Source organism: Amblyomma mixtum, chromosome 1 (genome assembly GCF_055824585.1).
Source record: "Amblyomma mixtum isolate Tamu chromosome 1, ASM5582458v1, whole genome shotgun sequence".
In the NCBI taxonomy this organism is placed as follows: Eukaryota; Metazoa; Arthropoda; class Arachnida; order Ixodida; family Ixodidae; genus Amblyomma; species Amblyomma mixtum.
Genome location: NC_143012.1, coordinates 33,445,633 through 33,463,437, shown reverse-complemented (window position 1 = coordinate 33,463,437; position 17,805 = coordinate 33,445,633). Strand labels below are relative to the sequence as shown.

General features: G+C 47.7%; 1 long non-coding RNA gene across 1 annotated transcript; it reads left to right on the top strand.

Annotated features, from left to right (window-relative positions):
• Positions 1–492: 492 nt before the first annotated feature.
• LOC149365971 (uncharacterized) lies at positions 493–8,509 on the top strand. The gene is made up of 3 exons (XR_016283616.1): positions 493–743; positions 2,095–2,251; positions 8,340–8,509. It is a non-coding gene; the product is annotated as an uncharacterized LOC149365971 (long non-coding RNA).
• Positions 8,510–17,805: the final 9,296 nt, after the last annotated feature.

Here is a 17,805-nt window from a genome sequence, read left to right as displayed (position 1 = left end):
TGCTTTGTTTTCCTTCCGAGAGTGTATTGTGTAGGCGCCCAGGGCGGAAGAGGGGGCCCCAAAACGAGGGTGTCTCGATGTGCGGGAGGGGAGAGCGGAGAGAAGCGCACGCACATCTAGGCGCCCTACGGCTACGAGCACCTGTTTCTATTCACCCCAGCACACCACTTGCACTTGCCGATCTGCGCCCTGCCTCTGGGATTAGTGCATTTTCCTGGCGCATTTTCCCTGTTTACATGAGTGGGATGCACGAGAAAGTTGACATGTTGCGCTGCTCTCGCGTTCATGTAAACGGAGCTTATCAGCCGTCCTAGTGTTATGCGCTTTTCTTACAGTTGCACTGTAAAAACTAGCCGTCACTTTGACGGTCATCCTTTGGTCAATTTTCACGGGTCCGCGGCGTATTCCGAAAAGACCATTCCTTCGGCGTGGATCGGGGGGAGAGGGCAGAGCAACATAGGAGCGCAAAAAAATAAACAAAATTCTCGGCCTTCTGATTAGCTCTTCTTCGCAAACGTCATACGACCGTTGACCTATCGCGATGCGGTCGCGTTTGGCGTCGCGCGGACTCTGCGTGTGAAGCATTTCTGGCCTCCTCGTGCCATCTTGGCGTCGTCGGTGTGCGCGGACCTTGTTTTTTTTCGTGTTCTGGCGCCATTTTGTTTTTCCGCGTTGGTGAGAAGACGGCGAGGCTTGGATTCATGGAAGCGGCTGCTGTCTCAAACCAAGTGTGCCTGATTACGGTAGGTGTACTGCATGTTTACTATATTTGCTTACATTTTCCTTTCGGAACGTGGTGTATGACACAAGCGCGGAGGGTCTCGTTCGAGCCGTCGTGGCGTGCACACCGCGGCGGCCGGCGTACATACGTACAGGCGCGGCCATAAGTAAACGGAGCACGCTAGTGCGTTTGAAGTGCAATCACGTTTTCTCCATTGGTAATAAAGAAGCGTTGTTTGTCTACAAGAAAGCCCACCAACCTCCTCTACCAGCATGCGCGTACCACTGCTGGAAATTTTAATTAGGTGACGCGTGAAAAATATTCGAAGAGAATTGCGTGCTCCGTTTACTTTTGTCCGCGCCTGTACGTTTTCCGCCTCAAGCCCGTCGTGGATTCGTCTCGCGCTGTGTTCGCCCGCTTTCCTACACAAGGGTTACCATCGATGCAAACTTTCTTCTGTGCGTTCCCTGTGAGCCCGCTCCTTCCTAACGCGAGAGGTGGCCTTGTATGCTTCAACACTCAGGTGAAGGGAACACGCGAGCCGATCGCGCGCTTGTGGCTGTTGTAAACAACGCGCTGTCGTGCTTTTGCGCGGTCTGCTAGACTGCTGGTCGCGCGGCTGGTAAGATGTGATGTGACAGCTATTACCCCATTGTGCTCCTTCGGTGCGTATTTGGCTTTCGAATTAAATCGTCCTCACTGTTTTAAAACTCTTACTGTTCCAAAAGTATAGCACGCACGCATCGTATTGCTCAAGACGTGGCCTGCCTCCAGTTTTTTAGAACAGCCGCAGGGGCTCGATCGGCCCGCATCGCGATGATCCCGCGTGTTCGCTGCCGTATTGCTTCAACCTGCATTAGGTGCGTTCGCCTTTTCCTTCGTTTTTTTGCGGGGACATCTCGAGCACGCCTGTATCGTTTACTTTCGCGCTCTGCCGCGCCTATTTCGTCTGTCCGGAACTGTCCTGCAGCTCTTCGGTCGGCTGTACTCGCCCCGGCTCCTAACGCTGCAGCCGTGCGAAGCGGCGGCGGTCGGCCCGCTGGTTGTTCTATGTTCCTGCTGCACTGGCCGTAGTTTGACATGATAACTCCGAGGTCCGCTGTGCCTGCAGCAAGCTGTGATAGCTTCGTGCAAGCGGGCCCCGATTTTCTAGAACGAGCATCTTGCTAGGAATACATATTCGAAAGCAAAAGATCAGCCCAGACCGAGAGCCTTCGCTGCCCTGTAACCTGAAGGGTGAACCGAGTATAATCTCTGATGTCTTTCCTATGGCACCAAGCTTGCCGTATGCATAGTTTGTGTTAGTCTTGAAATTACACAGCAAAACTTTTGACTCAATAGTATTACGTGCTAGTAATTTTGTTCCCATGCAGGCTCAGGTATGGGCGACATCCACCTACTTGCCCTTGCAGTCGACAGAGAGGAGTGGACAAGTCTAGACAAGGCAGTGGGACTCCTTCTTGGAGCCTTTCTTGGTTTCAACATCTGTGATCCACCCGGCAGCCCTCTCACTATGGAACGTTTGCAGAGGTAAATGAGTGTGAAATAATTAGAAGGACCTTTTCTATAAAGGTTGGGATTTCAGGACCAGTAAAATATTTATTCAAATAATATGCGTGACTTAAAATCGAGTACTTCTTCGAACGAAGAAGCTTAGGTGATTATTTTGAAACGAATTCAAGCGCACAACAACACGCACACAAGAGAGGAAAGACACAGGATAGCGCCTGTCCTGTGTCTTTCCTCTCTTGTGTGCGTGTTGTTGTGCGCTTGAATTCGTTTCAAAATAAGCTATGCACCATCTAGCCCAAACAGAAGTTTTGTTAAAGCTTAGGTGACCTCTGGTCAGCTTCCTTGGCTTTGTGGGTTCTTATAGGGTGCTGCAATACAAGGTGCAGGACTGAAATCTTTTCTTTCAGGGATTTATGGTTTATGCACTAGTGAGTAATCTCATAACTTGGCAGCCCTTAGCACAGCAAGCTGGCACTATTCATATCGTGCATCATCGCTTACAGCTTGAAACTTGGGAAAAACCCACCTAGGCACAAATGATTTCACGACACAAGAAAGAGACGAGGAGACAATGGACAAGCGCCAAGTTCCAACTATTTTTTGCTCGAAAAAAAAAAAAACAACATACATTTATAGTCTCAGGTAACGCCCACATTTACACACCACGTGCCTTATCGCAGCCCTAACTTATCGCCTAGCACGAACATTATTGCTAAGAAAATCGTACTCAGCCGCATACAACCTAACTGAAGTGTCACTCACGCACAAGGCTGCCTTTTTCTTTATGTGAAAGGCTTCCAATAAAAGCCTCGCCTGCTTGAATTTGCTTTTGCCCACAATCCTCGCCTTTTCCAGTCGAGGTGCACACTTGCACGTGTTAACGTGGCTCACCAAAGTGGCGTATTTGTCTTTGTTATTCACTACCTTTTTGTCATGTTCCCCAAGGCGTTTGTTGATGCACCTCCCCGTTTGCCCTATATAGGACATACCACAGGTCAGGCGTATCTCGTACACCACTCCTTCCGTGCAGCGTATAAAGGTGCGCTGATGTTTTATGCTGCACCCAGGGCGCTCAGTGCCACAAATCCGGGGTGTAAGTTTGCTCAACTTGTTTGGGGCTGAAAAAACAAGCGGTACCTTGTGCCTGTTAGCCACCTTCTTCAAATTGTGTGACAGTTTGTGCACATAAGGCATGACTTCAGGTTTTACCGCAGGGCCCCTTTCTTCAAGATTCTTTGGACTGGTGCAGCGTTTTGTCTTTTGGAGGAGGGTTTCAGCGACAGCAGTCAACATCACCGAGGGGAAGCCAGCAGCCAAAAGGCGTCCAATCTGATTTCTTAAGCTATCGTGCATTTGGTGCGGACAGGACTTCGAAAGCAAGGACTCAAAGCATAACGAGGCGATGGCGCGCTTCACAATTTTTGAATGCGCCGTATTGAAGGGCAGCAGTTCCTTGCTAGTACGAGGAAAATAACCCCAACATAAATGGTCCTCCCGGAACGCCAAGCTTAGGTCTAAAAATTGTAGTTTCCTCTCCCTTGGGAGCTCATGCGTAAAAACTAGGACACACCCTTTGAAGTTAAAAACACTTAAAATCCTGGACACATTAGCTTTAAAAGAATTGTAAAAACCAGTGGATAAAAGGATAAGAAAATTGTCAACATATCTAAAAATTTTAAAAACAGATCCTCCTACCAATAATTGTGCAAGTTCCTTGTCCAAAGCAACTAAAAAAATTTCACATAAAATAGGGGCGACACAGGAACCTATACATATGCCTTTTCTCTGTAAGTAGGGTTGCTCATTAAAAACGATAAAAGTGACCTTAAGATATTGCTCCAATAAATTCAAAAAGTTTTCCACAGACATACAAGCAGCATCCCGGAAGTCCATTTCCCCTGTACCTTCAACACACGAAAGAACAGACGCCAGTAGCTCAGCATGCGGGACGGAATAAAACAAATCTTCTATGTCTACAGCAAAGGCAGATCGAATTTCTGGATGCGTTTCAAAACAATGAACTACATCTATCGAGTTCTTTACCCGAAAAGGGTCGTCCAGTTTAAGAGAGTTAAGCTTGCTTTGCAAGAAACGGCTAACATTATGCTGCCACGAACCATTTTCGCTCACTATAGTGCGGAACGGAATGTCAGGTTTGTGGGTTTTAGCAGTAAAGAATACGGAAAGACAGTTCCGTTTGCTTTTCACTATATCACTAGCGAGCTTCGGCAGATGGAGGTCCTTACAAAAGTTAATGAACCTGGTTTTAACTCTCACTGCTGCTTTTTTATTGGCTATAAAATTCTTGTCTACTGCTTGCAATGCTTTTTCATTGTAAAGTCCTTTTTTCATGACCACAAACCTGCCATCTTTGTCTGACTGAAGGAGACACAGCTCATTCCTATTAAAAAAAAGAGGGAACATGACTGAATCACGTTCCAGTCGACTGGTTACAGCCATCTTAACAGATTTTTTGAGGCAGTCCACTCCTTCCAACAAAGACCGTTCTTGGTTTTCTCCTTTTGCTTTCGCAGCAATGTTCCTGTTTGTGGCGAGCAGTTCATGGGCAGGCACATCCGGTTGAATGCCGTACTTTGGTCCTCTCTCAGGCACATCTAACAACCTGTCTGGGACATTTGCATCCCCTAACACCACCACGCGACTCGTGCTGTTGTCCTTTTTCTTGTTAACATCACCGAGCAGACCTTTTAGAACCTCCCTCCACTTGTCCTCTGTCCGCTGGGCAGCTTGCCGCTTGAAGAAAGCGTAGTTCTTCTCTGCAAGCCACTCTGGAAACTCACTGCGGCAGATGACATGTAGCCAGTCGTGAAAAAAAACGAACCTGGCGCCACAGTTCAGATCTAAGTATCTTGCCTACCCGCTTAACGTGTCCCCAAGAAGGCTTCACAGCACCAAATAGTAGACTTACATCGTGCGGAATAGTTCCTTTCCGAAGGCAGAAGTGTCTGTGTGTCTACTCTCCGTGCTACGTGCCAGCTTTTGGTGTGCTCCATTGTGAATGCCATGTGCCAAGCAAGACGCTACGCCTTCTGCCTTCGGAAAGGAACTATTCCGCACGATGTGCAACACGTGCACAGTGTTCCGCAACACGTGCAAGTGTGCACTTCGACTGGAAAAGGCGAGGATTGTGGGCAAAAGCAAATTCAAGCAGGCGAGGCTTTTATTGGAAGCCTTTCACATAAAGAAAAAGGCAGCCTTGTGCGTGAGTGACACTTCAGTTAGGTTGTATGCGGCGGAGTACGATTTTCTGAGCAGTAATGTTCGTGCTAGGCGATAAGTCAGGGCTGCGATAAGGCACTTGGTGTGTAAATGTGGGCGTTGCCTGAGACTATAAATTTTATGTGTTTTTTTTCCGAGCAAGAAATAGTTGGAAGTTGGCGCCTGTCCGTTGTCTCCTCATCTCTTTTTTTTCCCAAGTTTAAAGATGGAAAACCTACTAGCCTGTCAACATGCCTTCCATCGCTTACAGCGTTTACCAAATTTGTTACACGTTATTCAGTGTTCTAGCAAAAAAACAGCAAAAACTGAGACACAGGTCGATGAGACGGTACACACACTACCGCCGAATTTACAGCTGATTTATTTTTGCAAGCGCATATGCAACTGAAACAAGCCCAGTCGTCATTCCATTCCTGATAAAAAGCGCCACTTTTTTTCTGTGATAAGGACAGAGAACCACTTATTCTTTTTTTATAATTTGTTAGAAGTGTTTCAAGCAGTTCTTGCTCATGCCTGGACTTACCCCTGCTAATAATGTTTGTACCACTTATTCTTTTTTATAATGTGTTAGAAGAGTTGCAAGCAGTTCTTGCTCATGCCTGACTTAACCCTGCTAATAATGTTTGTGCTGTGAAACAGGCTGGCATCTGCTACAGTTGTTCACATACAAAGCAAGGTTGCTACAGGTGCCTGCTTGCAACTTCTTGCCATGTTATCTGCGACGTTCATTCAGGCATTGCCGAGTCTGCCTGATGTATACTTTCCCACTCGACATATGGATTTAATACACAACCCTCATTACACACACTGTGAACTCCAATTAGTGGTTGCTCTTGCAGGCTGAAAACACAAACTGGATACCAAAATTTCGGACACTCTTTCAACCCATGGGAAATTTTATGGAAGTATGAGACAAGAAACACTCAGGTGATCCTGTTCTTCCATAAAATTTCCCATGGGCTGTAAAGAGCGTCCGAAAAATTTGGTATCAACATGGTGTTTTCAGCCCCTCATGAGCTATCTGGTCTTTTCACCCGCATCTCTGGCTGTGCAGAGAACAAGCATGCAAGACCAACCACCAAACGAGGTTCACAAAGTGTGTGGTGTGATTTGTGTATTCAACCCCATGTGCTGTGGGAAAGTATACATCGAGCAGGCTGGGCAATGCCTGAATGAATGCCTCAGGAAACAAATTGCATGTGAGCACAGGGAGCAACCTGGCGTTGCATGTTAGGGACTGTAGCAAATGTTTACCACTGTTTCACCACACGAGCATTACTAGCAGACGGAAGTCCTTGCCGAGCGAGGACTGGTTGAAGCATTTTTAATAAAAAGAAAGAGCAATCCTGCATAAGCGAGCCATCTATCCTTATAATAGTGAAAGACTGCCGTTTTTTGCCTTGGATGGAAAGATGATTGAACTTGATTTCTTCATTTGCATCGGCGCTTGAGCGAGAAAATGGCTTCAAGTACATGGATGAGCCAAAAATGAATCATTTGTAAGTTTGCCAAAAGTGTGTGACTTCTTCTGGTCCTGTGTCACGGTTTTCAGGATATTGCAGAAAACACCTGGTATAATTGTTTATGTAATTCAAAATATCTTTGGTCATCTATGATGCTCACTTAGACTAGAAGCAAGTAATGCGTAACCCTATCAGTACATGTGTTGTACACCTTGTGATGGTCACAAGTGCTTCCTCCAGAGTGATGCATTGATCTGCCAGAGTTGTCCAGTTGAAAGGAATGTTTCTGATACCTTCCACTTCCAGACCTGCCCTCCTAAGACCGCCTAGATTGGTTTATGTGCCGTTGCCTGCTGATCAAAGCTTTGCCTTGAGGAAATGTGATGTGTACTCTCTTTGACAAATTCAAGTAGAGTGACTGTGTTGCTTTCAAGTGGTAAATGTAAAGGTAATGTCGTGTATATAGCATGAATGGTTGCATCAACAAAAGGATGATGCAATAAGGGAACAAGACAGTACACCTTTTGAACTACAGTGTAAAATATTTCCGCAAGGTGCGATATATTACAGCGGTGGACTGTCGTCGCAACTTGACAAAGCCCATGCCTTGCAAGCCACGTTAAAGAGTTAGAGTCAGGTTAAAATTCATTGTTGTGCATGACAGTTGAAGTGCAACACAGTTCATAAATGGAAGTTGGACAGATGCGTTATCTCCCTTTTATAGAAAAGAGAATTATGTTTTGATTTCATTTACAAGTATTTAATGATGGCAACAAATTCTAGCTTTAGTAAATAGTTTTTCATGTTCCCTTTAATTAACATGCTTTCACAGTTTTATTTTAATCGTTTGGAAAGCTTATTGGAGCTGAAAATGCCCTTCGAACCTGCGGTGTGTAATAGAAGCTGCAGTCACTTGCCTTCTATTTATAGGCATCTATGATGCCACTTAGCAGGTGCAAGGTGGTCAACCGCAACGAGAAGTCAGTGCCAATGGATTGAGGCCCCTCTAGTGATTCTTTACTTGATTGTTTAGTTGTGTCAAGGTTTTGTATGTTGCCTTGATTATGAGGCACGTAATAATATATCTGTTTACTATATTTTTTACCTGATGTCCTTCCTGACTCAGGTGCTCAGCTACTGATTCCAAGTGAGGGATCAAACACCATCCATAGTAGCTGCATTGCTCTGGAGGCTAAATGCAAAGAAGCACGTGTGCTAAGCGATGTCGGTGCATCTTAAATTAAGAACTCCAGGTGGCCAAAATTAATCTGGAGCCCTTGAGTACAGCATTTCTCATTGGCAATTTCCTCGAATTAATTTTCTACATTTTTCTAAAATGATGGACATGATTTTTGTGTGTTTGGAAATAATGTCTATTTTCTTTGTTCACTTTTCCTGTGCAGATGCCATTTGCGAAAAACTGCATTTGATGCATCAGAGGCACAAGGTTTTATTCGCAGGTAGCTGCCCGGTTCATGTGATAGAGCGGGTGGAAGGAAGAGACGCTTTGCCGAAGTCTTCTCCCCCCTTCAACCAAGCACGCCACCTGCGAGTGCGGGGACAGCCCCCTGCACTGTGCCTGAATGTGTGCCTCCCAATCCCCTGGCCTCTTCCACTTCCCGAGGGCCCTCCCTCCCTACAGCCCCGGCCATCACCCATCTGACAGCACCTGCCACCACCCTTCCCAGCCCCTAACGATTAATTCTATTTGGACTTTTTCGTAAAATAAATGTTCTTTTCATGAATACTTTGGTTGTCTCATGTTATGAATATTTGCGTGGTTGCTTACGAGTGAACATTTGCATTAATGTTGCCCACTGAAGATAAAAATTAACATAGGCTTTACTGGTGAGTAGTAAATAGAAAAGGGCAGTGGCATGCCAATCTTTCAGCCACTGATGTGACAGGTTGTATGCGCTGTCATGAATGGAAAAGCCTGTGCTTAGTCTGCATTGACAGTGCCAAATGGCTGAACATATCAATCTTGGCATCAACAGTGGGATATAAATGGAGTATATGAAAGGAGTAGCTGGTTTTCAGTACATATTGGTATGGCCAAATGGCTATCCATGGGACTAATATTGCATCAACAATGGGACATCAATGGAATAGCTGATATTCAGTACGTATTGGTAGTACCAGCATGGCTGAACATTGGACCGATACTTGCAGGACCAATGAAGTATGAGTGGATAGGCCAGTGATATGCCCATACTGGCAGTGCCAGAATGGCTGAACAATGGGACAATCTTGGTATGAAGTATGGGCCAAGGTTGGAAAATGTAGTAATGTGCTCCTATGCCAATGCCAGCCCAATATTGATGCCAATGTATTCCAACAATGAGCCATTGTTGGTACAATGCTGGCGTGCTGCCTGGGGATGGTCTGCACGGCCGGGTCCTCCGAGCGCAGCAGGGTCTCCCAGTCCTCCCGTAACATGGACATGGCTTCACATGAAGGCAGACGACAAGCGCGGGTTCGCACGCTTGAGAGGCAATATGGGTATAAAGAGGGCGTCTATTACGTGGACATCACAGGGCCGTCGCCCGCAGGATTCTTCACGGCTGCCGTAGCCCACCGGGGAATGAATGTCGATGGGCTATCTTTTCGGGCCCCAAATTCAACACGAGCGGAGGAAGTCGCAATAGCTCTCGCTGCCGCCGATCCAAAATCGAAAACGGTTATTACAGACTCTCGCCGGGCCTGTGAATATTATCTTGCAGGCGAAATATCACCTCTGGCCTCGCAAATTCTAAGACGCGCTCTCGCCGATCCAACTCGCACAAAAGTGATCTGGGCTCCTGGCCACCAGGGTCTACGAGGCAATGAGGCCGCTGATGCGGCCGCCCGAGCGCTCACACACCGGGCTCCTCATCCTAGCTCTCATGGCTCAGAAGCTCATAAACCGCTTCTGCGGTTCCGCGAAATCCTAATTTATTATTGCAACAGCCACCGTCTCTACCCGGCACCTGCCAAGGGGCTGAGTAAGGCGGAGGAGCGAACTCTGCGGCGCCTGCAGACAGGAACCCTTCTCTGTCCTGCAATAGCAAAACACTTCGATCCGAACACAGATGGGCGCTGCCCGCACTGTGGAGAGATCTGCGATATCTTTCACATGGTGTGGGCATGTACTCAGAATCCTCACCTTCCCCCCTCCCCCACCCCCACCCGAGAGGCATGGGAGACTGCCCTCCTCAACTGCTCCACACTGGAGTCCCAAAGGGCTCTGGTCAAGCGGGCGCGAGACGGGGCCTCGTCATGCGGTGTCCCGGACTAAGGATACCGACCATGCAGCAGGGTTATTTATTTTTTTTTAACCCTCAAGCTCTCTTGATTAAAGTTTTTCACCACCACCACCACCACCCAGGTCTCGTGGTTCTCTAGGTCCCGCGAGGGAGGGTCCGCCGGACAGAGGGAAACGATGGGGAGGGAAGAGGCAAAGGGTTCTGGGCATAGGGCGCATGCTGGAGTGAGAAAGGATGGATGATAGTGGGCTAGTGTAAGGGGTGAGGGAAGAGAGTGTGTCTGTAGTCTGCGCCAGAGCGTTGCTTGTTTGTTACCTAGGGAGGGGTGGGGCGGGGGTACAGCTGGCGTGAGGCTCTGTAGGCCTGCGTCAGCTCGCTGAATGAGTGCATGCGCTCCTTCGTGAATCCCGATCCGAGGCCACCTGAGCCCGGTTTAAAGAACCTCGGGCTAAAAGCAACTTAGGCTATGGGGGACGCCGTATTGAAGGGCTCCGGAAATTTCGACCACCTGCGGTTCTTTAACGTGCACTCACATCGCACAGCACACGGGCATCTAGAATTTCGCCTTCATCGAAATTCGGCCGCCGGGGCCGGGATCGAACCCGCGTCTTCCGGGTCAGAGCCACCGCGGCGGGGTCTTAGTTGAACGACTGTTTCAGAGATCGAATGCAGCACGCGTGATAGCATGCCTGGCTCCACGCGGAGCTTGCGCGATTCGGAGAAGCACCCAGCAGACACAGCGCCTGTTGGGGTTATGTCTGACTTCAGAACGCGCATTGATCATGACATTATAAAAATACAGCCTCGAAATTACGCCCCCTAACATGCTCAGAAATTATGGAAAATAAACAGAAATTATTCAACGGGAACTTGTTTATGATCGCAATGTTTTTTTCATAGTTTGGTTTGGTTTGGTTTGGTTTATGGGGTTTAACGTCCCAAAGCGACTAAGGCTATGAGAGATGCCGTAGTGGTGGGCTCCGGAAATTTCGACCACCTGGGGTTTTTTAACGTGCACTGACATTGCACAGTACACGGGCCTCTAGAATTTCTCCTCCAAAGAAATTCAACCGCCGCGGCCGGGATCGAACCCGCGTGTTTCGGGTCAGCAGCCGAGCATCATAACCACTGAGCCACCGCGGCGGGGTTTTTCATAGTTTTCACTATAACAACCAAGTTGCCCGCAGATGTGCCCTCAGTCGACTTACATTATTTATGCTATTAATGTTTTCGCTGTCGTCCTAAACGTTCCTCTTTGCATTTTTATAGCAGTGTTAACTACTTGATATGAGCGATGGACAAAATTTAAAGGGAAGATTTTGTTACGTATCGGAAAGATGATCACTTGAAATATTTACAAAACAGTACGCTATAATGTACCACACTTGCCTCACAATTAAAATGGACATCCAAATACCCGGTACTTGTTCGTCACGCGCTTTTTGATAGCGCTAGCTAAGAGCTAACCAACTTCAAGCTGCCTTCCATAAGCACGCTGTGAAATGATAACAATATTTTGGCAAGTTTTGTTTCGTGTGTTTCTATGAGTCGTGCTCCCGATCCATACCCTCGAGCCGTTGGTGACTCTCACGTGCACCTATCGCGGTGTTTTAAAAATATATCGCTTTTGAAATTGCGCTTCATATTTTCAGAATTTGTGAAAGCACTCCGTAACAAGATACTCAGCCTTTATGCTCCGTTAGGTTCAACAAGCTAAAAATATGATTCCGCTTATTAACACACTGCTGTTTTGGAGCGATAGAGGGTTCGAATGGCTTCCTTTAGGATGGCTACCTGCCTCGTGCCGAAGCCTAATTTGCGCTCACGTTTCAGAAGCATGCTGTGGGCGGGTCGACCTCCTCGTTTTACCTGTTTATGGCTAGATGTAATAAAATCGATATTATATTGTTTCAATACCTGTTTTTGCATTGCAGTAGATCCAACTGGCTTTACCTCCTTCGAACTGCTGATGAAAACTGAGATGTCTACTTCAGAGCGGATGCCAAGGAAAAACAATTAGCTCTAAATATCACTGTAATCAGTACACCAGCTTCTGTTGGACACACGCAAAACAATGTATGGAACATTGTGGGAGCTGCCGCTTTACGTTCGGTGTATGACCCCAACAATATTACGCCCTAAGCAATATCTGATATCATGTGATCAACTAGGCGTGGCATAGTGGAGACGCAATGTGTATTTAACGTATTCTTTATAGTTTTTTTTTGTCACAGGGAAAAAATATTTTCAGAATGCAATGTGGGCTTGCATGCCGAGTCTTGCAAGTATAGGCAAGTTAAAATTTTTTTGCTTTGATTCCGTGCAGAACGCTCACAAATCTCAACACGGAAGTACATATGCGCATCTGCTTTATGTTTTGTTTCTGTTTTAAGCAGATATTTTTTTGTGTGTGTTCAGTTACTTCCTCCGCATAGTAATTGAGTACCTGCCCTTTTGCTTTCGATTCAGTGCGTCTGCGTATGCCCCTGAAACTCTGCGCGTCAATTTAATTGCCAGTCGAAACACAACAGAACTTTTTCTGTCGCCTGAACAGATTTTCTGTAAAGCTTGGGACAAATACCATCAACTATTAACGAACATGTTTGTAGAAACAACATACTTCAGAATTATAGTCTACAGAAATGGTTTGGTTTCATTTGTGGGGTTTAACGTCCCAAAGCGACTCAGGCTATAAGGGACGCCGTAGTGAAGGGTTCCAGAAATTTCGACCACCTGGGGTTCTTTAACTTGCACTGACAACGCACAGTACACGGGACTGTAGAGTTTCGCCTCCATAGAAATTCAATCGCCGCGGCCGGGATCGAACCCGCGTCTTTCGGGTCAGCAGTCGAGCACCATAACCACTGAGCCACCGCGGCGGCCACAGTCTGCAGAAATGTACCACAAAAAATACTACAGTACTGCAGCAAAATAGAAAAATCTGTCGTTAAGACAAAATTGCAAAATATTTCGTCGCATTTTTGACACGGTTCTGTCATTTTTTCGACTTGGCTGGTACATTTATTTTGTCCCTTCATTTATCTTTCAGCGGGGAATTACCTATGCTGAGTTATTACATATGAGCTTCCGCGGTTGTCCTGCCTTGTGCTTGGAACAGCGGAAGTTATGATATAGAGCGCTCCTAAAAGCTGTGCACTTTCTGCCGTCTGCGGAACAAATAGAAAACCGTCATTATCGTCAGCATCGTGATAATTGTCGTCAGCCATACATATGTAGACTCTAGGTCAAACACTTATCGGAGAGCTTTCCAGCGAATCCTGTCATACGCCAGCCACGGTCATATCCCGGCAGACTTCCTACTCTCAGTCCCACCTGACTTTCACTAGCTAGGACAATGGGTGGACCGTCGTGGTGGCTCAGTGGTTATGGTGCTCGGCTGCTGACCCGAATGGCACGGGTTCAATCCCGGCCGCGGCGGTCGAATTTCTCTTGGTCAAAAGTCTAAAGGTCAAAGGCTTCAGCCCCATAATAGAGCCACTACGGCACTTAAAGACCGAAGGACCCTGAAATGCTAGCATAAGGTTTCTTCTGGATGTAGGGAAGCTTCGCTTGTAGTTTGAATGACCTGTTACACGCAGTATTCTAGGGACATTCATTTCCCTGCAGGTGAACGCTGTGGCCTTACGACTTTTGACCAAGACTGTACATGATACCTGAGATCGTTGCCCGCGGTTATTCCAAAACTTGTGCACTAAGCGTGATGATAGTTAACGAGGCCAGTTGAAAAAGCACCAGAGTTCGGGCTTTGACCAGACAATAGATGGTACACATAAACACGTTTGCTTCAAGGCTCAATAATCTAGGCAATAGCTAACCAGAAATGAAGAGCTTAAAAATTGTCAGACGATTACAGTAGTCGGTAATGTGAAGTTTTAGCGCAGCTATCCCACGTATCATAGTTTTGCCACCCTTCGGGATATTCCAGTGGCAGCCACCTTCCAGCTGCCCATTAAGCCACTTTGGCCGCGGCAGGTGGCATCTCGCTCTGCTACTAGCTGCCACCTGTCAGGTGGCAGGTGACAGGTTCACATATGACCTGTCAGTTGGCCACCTTTCAGCTGTCTGGCTCTTACTTTGTGTGATTTAAAGCAACAGCTAGCGCTCTGTGGTAAGCAGTGAAATAAAGCTAACAGTTAGATTCATCAGCCGCCATAACACTAGCGCAGCTCTCAGAACTGCCCACTGTGATCTAAAAAGTGAGACCATGATAATACTAACAGAGCGACGCAAGCTCACCATCCAGTGTAGTACCGGGGAACGAAGAGAGCCTTTTCATGACTGCTTGAGCAACGCCGGACTACATGTACGAAAATTTTGGGCTCACTGCGAGGATGACCGACTTGAAATGCGCTCTCACCGGCCTCCAACAAAGTGCTCCTTTCGACGAGAGATTATTCCGCAGCGAGTCTTTCGAACTGCCAGTGAGCTCATTGTCTACGGTACGCGCGGATGCTGTAGCAACACACCACGCAAAGGTAACTCGGTCTTTTAGCGTCCACGAAAATTGACCACACTTCCACAGAAGACCGCCCGTCTGCTTCCAGCACAACCTGTACACTCTAAATAGAAAAGAGTAAACTTGTCCTCAAGCGCATTCCCTTTTTTAAAAGGTATGCGCTAAAGGACAACTTCACTCTCTTTTTACTCCCATCTAGGTGTGTTCGTGTTTAGAGTGTACGCAGAAGAAACATCCCATTCGCTTCGACACGGCGGGCGAAATGAGAATCTGCACCGTCGTTAGTAAACACTCACGTGGCTTTATTAAAGCAACTGTTTTCTTTATTAGGTTTGCAATTAGTGACGACGCACAGACTGCGCGACAGTGCGTTGAAAACTACCACTTCTCTCCTCATACGCGACCGAGGTCTCCGAGCCTCCAACGGACACTTTCACTGAAGCTAAGCTGCCAAACGACCCAGACTTCCGTGTGTGCTCATTAGATTACCGTAGTGCATTTCTGCCAGAACAAGTAGGGAGCAGCGCCAAGCCACGATTAAGCCCGTTTGCTTTGAACAGCTCTGTCCCACGCGCGGCTTGTGCTCGTGGGTCTTTTGTCGCCCGCTCAACTCGCTCAGACGGATAACAGTGAGCAAGAAATCGTGAAGAGGGCAGCCATCTGTACCGCGCGGTCTCTTGCACGAATGCGAACGAATGCGAAGCCTCCTGCATTCGTGCATAAACAAGGGCAGCGTCGTGCAGCAGGGATTAAAGGAGTTATGTTTACGGAGAAAAGGAATGCTCTGCCCACATTGTCGTCAACAACTTGCGGACAGTCTCGTCCCTTGTGGATGGCATAACATAGGCTCAGCTTCTCGCTAATCAGGCTGTCAACGCGTGTACTTGCAAACGTCGGCCATCCATACCCCCGGGAGCTTTTTAAAGTACGCTATGGCCCCACATCTGTGCCTGTTATCTCCAAAACAATACTGTCACGTAGTGGTGACTGCAGTCCGGCGAACAGGAACACAGCGAGAATGTCTTCGAAACGAAACTCTTTATTAGGGCTGACTTGCGCCCGCAAAGACCTGAACCTTTCGGCGGCGGCGTAGCAACAAGCGTGCTCGGCGGTCGTCGAACAGAATGACCGCCGCTGTCGGCCGTGCTCTTTTATGCGAATCATATTGCTAGAGCTACCACTCACGCCGTCGCCGTGGGACACCTAGCCGTGACACCACGTGACACCGTGACGTCACACCACGTGACACCGTGACGTCACACCACGTGACATCGTATGAGAGAGCCGGCCTCCACCTCGCGCCGTCGCCGTGGGACCCCTAGCCGTCACGCCACGTGACACCGTGATGTCACACCACGTGACATCGGATGAGAGAGCCGGCCTCCACCTCGCGCTAAACCTCGCGCCCTCGCCGTGGGACCCCTAGCCGTCACACCCGCGCATTTCGAACGCGCGTTCACACTCGGTGTAGGTGAAACGCTCGCTCCACCGGGCAGGCAGACGCGGCTTCCGTGGCAATCCAGGCGCTCACCCAACGCGCGTCTCGGGGTTAGTCGGCGTTCCGCTGTAGCCATGCCGTTGTCTTCCCCCACGACGAAGGCTTCTAGTGGTTGTATTAAAATGACCAAGTATTCAACCAAGGAAAGCCATGCATTACCAAGCCTAGCCACTAATATGCTTCGCATTCCCCAGGCTTAGCCAAGCTGAGCCTCAGCAATTTTTTAAAGCTGATAGCGAACCTTCGAGATAAAGCTTTAGAAGTTACTAGAACATTCTGGCGCAAACTAGAATCGGCTCCGTCCGGATGCGATCAATCTAGATAATTCTAGGCGCGTCTCGCGTCACAAACGAAGCGATAAAGCGGCGTGCCGGCAGCCTTGAAGCATGAACAAACAAACACAACAAACAAACGCTACAAAGATTCGCGGCAATATACCAGGATGCCGACGAGAACCCCGCGAAAGTGTTCCTGCGTAATGAACGAACGCCTCTTCAGTCTTGTTGTGGGTGTTAGATGACAGAAACAATGCAGGAGGAGGAGGAGGAGAAGGAGAAGGAAAGAGCTTTTAATGCCCAACAAATGCATTCCCCCACCCCCCTCGGCTCTAGGCCGAGGTGGCAGAAGGCATCGTTTTAGATGCTGGCCGGGTGGTCTTGAGTCTCTGCGGCCTCTCCGGCGGACAGTACTTCAGTATTAAGGCGAAAATCTTTAATGCCTCATCGTTGTCGACAGAAGGCTGTCAACAGACGCTTGTGAGCAGAGGTGTCACACTTTTGACGGGTGTCCACCGAGATATGCGAGACAACTACTGCGTGACTTCCTGTCCTCAAAAACAATATTCTTCATTACAGCCCCTCTTTATCTTTGTTCTTTTACTGCCACTTCCTACCTTCCTCTACAAACGGATGACGGGTGTCCACCTAGATATGTGAGACAGTTGCTACGTAATTTCCATTCCTCAAATACAATTTTCATTTTCTTCATTACGGCCCCTCTTTGTCTTTCTTCTTTAACTCCCACTTCTTCCCTACCTCTACGGTACGGTTCAGGTGTCACCGAGATGACAGAGAATTACTGCTCCGTTTCCTTTCCTCAAAAAGCGGTGCGTTAAAATGACAACGCATCGCGCCGAACAGGTGGTGGCGTTCCGTGGACTCCCTGGCAGCTCTACAACACGCTGCCGCGTTCCACTCCTAAAGGCGAAGCTCGAAGCTTAAGCGTCATTAATTAGCAGGTAATTACCATTTAGCAATTAATCAGTAATTAGCCAATAATTAGTAATTTGTCATTACTTAGTAATTAGTCATTATTTATGTGTGACGTCATGCAGTGGTGACGTCAACACTGTCACAAAGGCAGTAAAAGTAGTGAGGAAAACGCTTTCGCCTGTACGCACTTTAGACAAAGTGCCCCCTTAATTTTTTTTTCGCTTAAAGTAGGAAGTCTCTGAGGGACTGGGTTCGGACGCCAAGTTTTCGAGTGGGAGCGTTCGCCTGTTTCGGCTTTCGTTCACTCTGAGAGCACGTGTATGTTTTCCCGAATAGCCTCGTCAGCCCGCGCCCAGACTGGTCGAGAGAAATTCTATGGATGATCCTCACGCAGACTTCTCAAAATGATGCTATTGAAGGAATGCCACTTCTATGAAT